Source organism: Salvelinus sp. IW2-2015, linkage group LG18 (genome assembly GCF_002910315.2).
Source record: "Salvelinus sp. IW2-2015 linkage group LG18, ASM291031v2, whole genome shotgun sequence".
In the NCBI taxonomy this organism is placed as follows: domain Eukaryota; kingdom Metazoa; phylum Chordata; class Actinopteri; order Salmoniformes; family Salmonidae; genus Salvelinus; species Salvelinus sp. IW2-2015.
This window is the reverse complement of record NC_036858.1, coordinates 1,558,162-1,567,928: the sequence shown is the minus strand read 5'-3', so window position 1 is coordinate 1,567,928 and position 9,767 is coordinate 1,558,162. Positions and strand designations below refer to the sequence as shown.

Here is a 9,767-nt window from a genome sequence, read left to right as displayed (position 1 = left end):
TATCAGTACCCATAACTATATGACCATTAACTATAGTACCATAACTATAGTACCATAACTATATGACCATAACTATTAGTACCATAACTATATTACCATAACTATATGACTATAACTATAGTACCATAACTATAAATACCATAACTATATTACCATAACTATATGACTATAACTATATGACCGTAACTATATTACCATAACTATAGTACCATAACTATATTGACTATAAACTATAGTACCATAACTATAGTACCATAACTATATTACCATAACTATAGTACCATAACTATATTACCATAACTATACGACTATAACTATATTACCCATAACTATATACCATAACTATATTACCATAACTATATACCATAACTATATGACTATAACTATAGTACCATAACTATATTACCATAACTATATTACCATAACTATACGACTATAACATATTACCAAAACTATATTACCATAACTATAGTACCATAACTTATATACCATAACCAAACTATATTACCATAACTATAGTACCACAACAATATAACTAAACTATATTACCATATCTACCTTCCCTGTGTGTGACTGTAGGACTAAAGCCAGTGTCATTCTGACATGCTGCAGGTGGCCCAGGCCTAGGGACACACCTGGTCCCACCTGACACACACACAGGGCATGTGGACCAGAGGACTCGACAACCAAGAAGTGAAGAAGAACCACTGACCACACACACACACACACAACTCTGGGCCAACCCCATTATTTAAGATGGATACAGGCCACCAACTTGTCTGTCCTCGGTACACCACACACACACACACACACAACTCTATTCCAACCCCATTATTTAAGCTGGATACAGGCCACCAACTTGTCTGTCCTCGGTACACACACACACACACACACACACAACACACACACACACACACACACACACACACACACACACACACACCACACACCACACACACACACACACACACACACACACACACACACACACACACACACACACACACACACACACACACACACACACACACACACACACACACAACTCTGGTCCAACCCCATTATTTAAGCTGGATACAGGCCACCAACTTGTCTGTCTTCGGTAACACACACACACACACAACTCTGGTCCAACCCCATTATTTAAGCTGGATACAGGCCACCAACTGTTCTGTCCTCGGTACACACACACACAACACAACTCTGGTCCAACCCCATTATTTAAGCTGGATACAGGCCACCAACTTGTCTGTCCTCGGTACACACACACAAACACACACACACAAATCTGGTCCAACCCCATTATTTAAGTTGGATACAGGCCACCAACTTGTCTGTCTTCGGTACACACACACACACACACAACTCTGGTCCAACCCCATTATTTAAGCTGGATACAGGCCACCAACTTGTCTGTCCTCGGTACACACACACACACACACACACACAAATCGGTCCATCCCCATTATTTAAGCTGGATACAGACCACCAACTTGTCTGTCCTCGGTACACACACACACACACACACAACTCTGGTCCAACACCCATTATTTAAGCTGGATACAGGCCACCAACTTGTATGTCCTCGGTACACACACACACACACACACACACACACACACACACACACACACACACACACACACACACACACAAACACAAACTCTGGTCCAACCCCATTATTTAAGCTAGATACAGGCCACCAACTTGTATGTCCTCGGTACACACACGCACACACACACACACACACACACACACACACACACACACACACACACACACACACACACACACACACACACACACACACACACACACACACACACACACACACACACACACACACACACACACACACACACACACACACAACTCTGGTCCAACCCCATTATTTAAGCTGGATACAGGCCACCAACTTGTATGTCCTCGGTACACACACACACACACACACACACAATCAGTTTGCGCGTGGAATACCAGTCAAATAATACCCATGTTCCAAGTTGACTTAAAGGGTTTCAATACTTATGTAAATGTGATATTTCCGGTTTTTTATTTAGGAAAAATGTGCAACAATTTAGAAAAACCTGTTTTCGCTTTGTAATTATGTGTAGATTGATAAGGAGGGCAAAAAATTATTTAATCCATTTTAGAATAAGGCTGTAACATAACAAAATGTAGAAAAAGTCAAGGGGTCTGAATACTTTCTGATGCACCTTCTGTGTTTTGATTGCGTTGTTTACTCCATAATTAGTTCATAGTTCTTGACACCGTAATATATAGGCTTAAGGCCGAGACAATAAGAAGACACACTGTGTAACGCCCTGGCCTTAGTATTCTTTGTTTTCTTTATTATTTTAGTTAGGTCAGGGTGTGACATGGGAAGTTTGTGTGTTTTGTCTAGTTTAGGGTGTGTGTATTGTTTAGGGGGTGTTGTATAGTGTATGGGGTTGTGTTCAGGAGAGAGTTCTAGGAAAGTCTATGGTTGCCTGGTTTGGTTCTCAATCAGASACAGCTGGTTATTGTTGTCTCTGATTGGGAGCCATATTTAAGGCAGCCATAGGCTTTAGGTGATTGTGGGAGATTGTCTATGTCTAAGTGTTTAGTGTCAGCACMTATGTTTGTATAGCTTCACGGTCGTCTGTTTTGTTTAGTTTGTATAGTGTTCGTATCGTTTTCGTCTTCTTTTGAAAAATAAAGAAGATGTACTTTTCACACGCTGCGTTTTGGTCCTCACTCTCTTCGCAAGACGATCGTGACACACTGGTAGAATAAATTCAACCACACATTTGTTTCATTATAAAACCGGAGAGCAACATCCATCTGGTGAAATCCACAAAACGTATTGCACGTAACAAACAGTTACATGACCTACAGCATGGGCAAGCAATGTTATTTAAAAAATTATTTAGCTTTTTTTTTTAAACCTTTATTTAATTAACTAGTAAAGTCAGTTTTTWAAAAATCATTGCAGCTTAACCTTTTACCTAACCTTAACTTAATTCTCCCAACCTACCCCGTTAATTATCCTAACCAAATCTAATTGTATTGGTCACATACACATGGTTAGCAGATGTTAATGTAAGTGTAGCGAAATGCTTGTGCTTCTAGATCCGACCGTGCAGTAATATCTAACAAGTKATSTAACAATTTCACAACAACTACCTTATGCACACAGGATAGGGAATTACCTCAGGGCCATAGCATCTGTTCTGTTCCTGCCTCCACACTGTCCTTTCTCTGTCACTATGACTCCATACACTGGGCCTGACTGTAAAGATGAGGGGATTAAAATAAAGGATTTGAACTGTAAAGGTTAACTAGGATACGTGGTGTGTGGGTGTGTGAAACATAGTCATAAAATGGTAGTCCTGCATTAAACGAACTCAGTGAAGCCCAGTTTTATGTGAGATATTGCACTTTGTAACACACAGTTTGAAAAACCATGTGATCAAACGAAGCTTCTGATAAAGTGAAACACGCATAGTCAAACTGCTTCGAAGATGGATACTTAGCATTTTCGACGCACGCCTCAGAGCATGTTATGAAACGTAACATTATTATTGGCCTGACACTGATGATTTACAGGCCACGTCAGGCCTGTAAATAGGGTTGCAAAATTCCCAGATAAAAAAATGAATTCTGTTTGTAGGGTTTCCAGGAATCTGCCAAATGGGTTTTCTGGGAAACTACCTCAGGCAACCCTACCTCAAATACATGTTTTATTTGTCACATGCGCCGAATACAAGAGGTTTAGACCTTACAGTGACTTACTTACTTACCTGCAAATCACATTATGCAGGCTTGCAAAGTGATGTTTTATTTCTATTGGAATCCAGCCAGGATATCCAACAGCTGGAATTTCTATTCACCCGCAACCTGCATTCATAATGACTGCCACGGTTCAGAACAGTGTGAGGAGACAAAGCCATTTCAACTGGAACAACGATTTTAGTAAGGGTGCAAAAATACTAAATGATTAGTTTAGACATTTTTTATTGATCTTTGTGCAGCATAAGTTTAATCAATCACTCAGTGTACTTGAAAAAACACAGATATTAAAATCAATTCACAAACATCAACATGCAGTAGAGCATTTATAATGTTGTTGATTTGACTTCTCATTTAGTTTGGAGTCAGTTTAAGTAATAATTACTTTTCATTGAACTTACTAGAAGTATTTGTGTTAAAGATGCTCTGTTCTAGTTCCCCAACATTTAATCTTGATGGTTGTTTACCAGTCGTCGCAAATAAAACTGTGAAGGACCTCGCGTTACTCTTGGACCCGATCTTTTTTGTGACGAAACATCATCAAGACTGTTTCAAGGACAGCTTTTTCCATCTACGTGAACATTGCAAAAATCAGAAATTTCTGTCCAAAAAGATGGCAAAAAATTAATCCAGTGCATTTGTTACTTTAGGTAGACTACTGCTCAATGCTTCTACTTTCGGATTACCGGCATAAGCATAATAACTTCAGTTAGTGTAAATACGGCTGCTAGAATCCTGACTAGAACAAGAAATTTGATCATATTACTCCAGTGCTAGCCATTCCTACACTTGGCTTCCTTTAAGGCAGGGCTGAGTTTTCAAGGTTTACTGTTAAGCCTATTAAGCGTTACAATGGGCTCATCCATACCTATCTTTTCCGGTTGGTCCTTGCCGTACATAACCAATACGTCGCTACGGTCACAAGACCGCAGGCCTCCTAATTGTCCCGTATGAAATTTCTAAGCAAAACAGGCGGAGGCAGGGCTTTCTGCCTATAGATCTCCACATTTCATGGAACAGTTCTGCCTACCCCATGTGGAGAGACGCGACTCGTCTCAACTTTAAGTCTTTACTGAAGACTTATCTCGTTCGTGTAGTGTCATATAAGTTTGTTAGCTGGTCCCAGGAGTGATGAAGGTGACGGAAGCCTGGAGCGCAACGAACCGCCCTTGGGCTGTCTCTTGCCAGGGCCGGTGTTCCCCTCTCTCCACTGGGATTCCTTTGCCTCTAACCCTGTTACAGGGGCTGACGTCCACTGGCTTGCTGGTTGCTCTTTCATGCCGTCCCTAGGAGGGGGCCAGTCACTTGAGTGGCGTGTGAGTTACTGACGTGATCTTCCTGTCTGGTGAGTTGGTCGCCCCCTTTGGTTGTGACTTGTGTGGAGACCTGTGGGCTATTACTCGGCTCCTGCTCAGGATTGTAATTGCATCGGTCAGGGCATTTCTCTCTCTAGTGGTGCGCGGGGCCTCGTTGCGTTTGGCAAGCTTGGCGTGAGGGTTATCCTTCCATATTCTTGGGGCCCCTGTGTTCTCCCGGGGTTCTTCGGATGGGGGCCAAGTGTCTCCTGACCCGCTCTCTCGGGAGCCTTCCAGTATTTATTGGCTGCATAGTTTGTGTTCGGGGGCTAGGGTCAGTTGTTACCTGGAGTTCTCTTTTCTTCCTTGTTCTTATCCAGTTCCTGTTGAATTTAATACTGCTCTCTCTAATTCTCTCGTTCTCTCTTTCTTCTCTGAGAACCTGAGCCCTGGGCACATACGTAGGACCATATCGGGCACGCTGATGACACCTTGCTCGTCCCGAGTCAACGCCTGGCCTTGTCTTCTTATTCCAGCTTTCACTGTTCTGTCCTCGGGTTATGGACACCCCTACCTGTCCCAGGACCTGCTGTTTCAACTCTTAATGATCGCGCCTATTGAAAAGCCAACTGAGATTTATTCCTGATATTATTGGAACCATGCTGTCATTTATGGACCAATTTTGAAATTGCTTGCGCTCTCTCTAACTTTGTTCTCCTGTCTCTCTTTCTTTTCTCTCGGAGGACCTGGGCCTAGGACCATGCGTCGGACTGCCGCCCCGTGGTGACTCTTTGCGACTCCCCAGTCCGCCCTGGCCTTGTTCGTCCTTCCAGTTTCCTAGCATGTTTCTGCGCTTGCGTTTGGAACGCCACCTGTCCCAGACCTGTTGTTTTTCAACTCTTGAATGATTCGCTTATGAAAAGGCCACTGAAAATTATTCATGATTATTATTTGACCATGCTTGTCACTTATGACTATTTTGAACATCTTCTGATAGTGTCTTGTATAATCTCCACCCGCACGCCAGAAGAGGCTGGCCACCCCTCCATATGCCTAGGTCCTTCTCTCCTAGTGTCTCCTCTCGGTCTTTGGCCTTTCTTCAGGGCGTAGTTTATCCTGCACCGTCTTCTACACCCTGCAATGACTAGCTGTTTGGGGTTTAGGCTGGCGTGTCTGTACTACGCACTTCGAGCTTCCTCCTAGGCTTGATGTCACGAAGGCGGCTATATATTAAATAATACAATTGTCGATTTCGCCATCTGATCCCTCTCGCATGATTATTACCTCAAATATGCCACATTTCTTCCAAACAATAACAAAATGTATTGAACTAACATGTTATAAGACTGTCATGCTGATGAAGTTGTTCTCTTGGTTAGGACTAACTTATATCTCTATGGCTTGGTCGTGTTTCTGATAGCTAACCTATCTCTGGTCCCTAGAAACATGCGGTCTGAAAATATGTGCGGTTGAGTCTCTGTTGGCTATTGTGGTTATGTACTCGAATCCTTTGCCCGACAGTCCTCGGCGGTCGCACTGGTAATGGGGACCCTGTACATCATAATCATGCCAAATTTTATAGTCTTCCATGGACAAAGAGTTGACTGAATAGATAACCCACCGACACACTCAAGCCTCTACCGGTCAAACATCACTAGTTTTATTCTCCATAAATATCCCACGGTGACAATGGGCCGGTTGGTTTGCAGGCTGAAAACGGACGTGCTGTAGCCGCGACACCTAAGGCAATGAACACAATAAGTTAATCCTTACCCACAAACCCCTAACTAAGGTAAGTCTATCCCGTCCCCAACAACAACTAACTAAACCAATAAATACAGGAGGTGGTCCGCCCAGGTTCTAACGTGTGTTTTAACAACGTTACCTACGGGTAGTGTATGCCAAGGGCGACTTGTCTGGTTACCCCCTTTTCCCACCATAACAACAACACTCAAAACAACCATAACCAACAAAATACTCACAGTGTGGACAAAGTGACATGTAGATGCAAACCAAACAAGAGATCTACAGACAGAAGGCATTGACAGAGAGATTGAGCTACACGAAAAAACACTGACAAGGTTTTAACCAAGGGAAAGGAACTGTATGGGTAAGGTGAAAAGGAGCAGGTGTTTCTTGATTAGCGACTAATTTGATGACTGATTGGGGGAATGATGATTGTCACCTGTGAGATAGGGGAGAATGAGGAGAAAAGAAACACACAGATACACACAGAAGTATTTCTATCCGTAAACAGGTTAGCTAATATAACATATTGTGTTTTCGCTGTAAAACATTTTATAAATCGGAAATGATGGCTGGATTTCACAAGATGTTTATCTTTCATTTTGCTGTATTGACTTGATTTCATGAAATTAATTATATGATATCCCTGTCCCGTTAGGCTAGGCTATGCTTCGTCAGCTTTTTGATGAGGATGCTCCCGATCGCCATGGGTATCACTTGAAAGGTTAAAGGGAATTACACTCACAAATGACAATTCCAATATGAAATAATTGTGGGTCTGCGTGATTTAAATCCTGAATTGAAATGGATTCAACTGAGATGTTTGGGTACTGGTCCACACACAATAGCCCATAATGTTAAAGAGGAATTATGTTTTTCAAAAGTTTTACAAATGAATCAAAAATGAAAATCTGAATGTCTTGGTCAAAAAGTTTCAACCCCTTTGTCATGGCAAGTCTAAATAGTTCGGAGTAAACATTTGCTTAAACAAATCACAATAAGTTATTCAGACTCACTCTGTGTGCAATAATACTGTTTAACATTAATTTTTTAATGACTACCTCATTCTCGTACCCCACACATACAATTATCTATAAGGTCCCTCGGAACGAACAGGGAATTTCAAACACAGATTCAAGCACAAAGACCAGGGAGGTTTTCCAAATGCCCTTGCACAGGGCACCTATTGGTAGTTAGGTAAAACAAACAAAAAGCAGACATGAAATCCCTCTTGAGCATGGTGAGTTACTAACTTCACTTTGGGTGTTATCAATACATCCAGTCACTACAACGATACAGACGTCCTGCCTAACTCAGTTGTCAGACAGGAAGGAAACCGCTCATGGATTTCACAATGAGGCTAATGATGACTTTAAAAACAGTTACAGGTTAATGGCTGTGATAGGAGAACACTGAGGTGGATCAAACACATTGTAGTTACTCACAAACAACCTAATTGATAGTTTGATGGGCGGCAGGTAGCCAGTGGTTAGAATGTTGTGCCATTAACCAATAGGTTCCTAACTCGAGTGACAAGGTAAAATTCTGTCATTCTGCACCTGAACAAGGCAGTTAACCCACTGTTCCCGTAGGCTGTCATTGTAAATAAGAATTTGTTCTTAACTGACCTGTCAGTTATATAAAAGTAAATAAATTAATATAATTGACAGAGTGAAAAGGAGCCTGTACAGAATAAAAATATTCCAAAAACATGCTCATGTTTGAAACAAGGAACTATAGTAGTACTGCAATAAACATGGCAAGCAGCAGTTAAGTTTTGTCCTAATACAAAAGTGTTATTTTTTAGGAAAAGCAATACATCAGACACTGGGAGTTAATTCACCTTTCAGCTGGACAATAACACAAGGCCAAATCTACACTGGAGTTGCTTACCAATAAGACAGTGAAATCTATGGCAAGACCTGAAATGGTTCTCTAGCTATGATCAACAGCCAATTTTGGCAGAGCTTGAAGAATTTTGAAAAGAATAAATGGGCAATGTTGAACAAATCCAGGTGTGGAAATCTCTTAGAACGTACCCAGACTAGACTCACAGCTGTAATCACTGCCAAAGGTGTTCTACAAAGTATTGACATGAGTGGCTTTGCACCTTATGTAAATGAATAATTCTGTATTTCATTTTGCATAAATTAGTAAACATTTTAAAAACATGTTTCACTCTGTTATTATGGGTATTGTGTGTAGATGGGTGAGAAAAATACTTTGATTAATCCATTTTGAATTCATTAAGTTAAGGGTATGAATACTTCTGAAGGCACTGTGCAGACCAAAACCAACTGCCTTTTAAACAAGCTTAGTGAAGTTATGACAATGCAGGTTAGTGCAGACCGACCTGTTATCTTCCAGCTTGTGTTGATTATACAGATGAATATTGTCCTTTAAGCTTTTTTCAAAATTTGTGTAACGTTATTTATATTTATTAATTCACATTCTCAGTTATTTGTATGGTAGTGAACAGGCTATATGTAACATGCACTAGTCAAATAATGTGCATTGTACTGTAGTGGTATTTACACTAGTCAAGTCAGTGAATAACTGTTATTAGTGATTTGAAACAGAAACTAATTCCACTAACTTTGGTGCAAAAAATATTTTTGAAAACAACTGCTAACAAGCCTCACAAACACATTATTTTATCCTTGTGGGAACTAACATTTATTTACATTCAAATCAATATTTTCCCTAACCCTTACCCTATCCAAAACCAACTTTTACCCATAACACTAACCCAAACCTAACTCCTAACCAAACCTTAACCCTAATTTAACCCATAACATAACCCAAACCTAACTCCTTAACCCAAAACCTTAACCCATACTTTACACCATACACTAACCCAAACCTAACTTCACTACACCCTTACCATAACCATAACTTTAACCCAATTACACCTAACCCAAACCTAACTCCTAACCCTTACATAACCATAACTTA

General features: G+C 40.9%; 1 protein-coding gene and 1 long non-coding RNA gene across 4 annotated transcripts in view; both read right to left on the bottom strand.

Moving 5' to 3' along the window:
- The window catches only part of mmp25b (matrix metallopeptidase 25b), a 105,040-nt gene that overhangs the window by 43,779 nt on the left and 51,494 nt on the right, over nucleotides 1-9,767 (bottom strand). The gene's annotated exons all lie outside the window — the stretch shown is intronic.
- The window catches only part of LOC111977466 (uncharacterized), a 10,234-nt gene continuing 10,124 nt past the window's right edge, over nucleotides 9,658-9,767 (bottom strand). Inside the window, exon 5 of one of the 3 annotated variants that reach the window (XR_002879054.2) lies at nucleotides 9,658-9,707. This is a non-coding gene — a long non-coding RNA (uncharacterized lncRNA). The other 2 variants (XR_011481368.1, XR_011481369.1) reach the window with 2 other exon arrangements.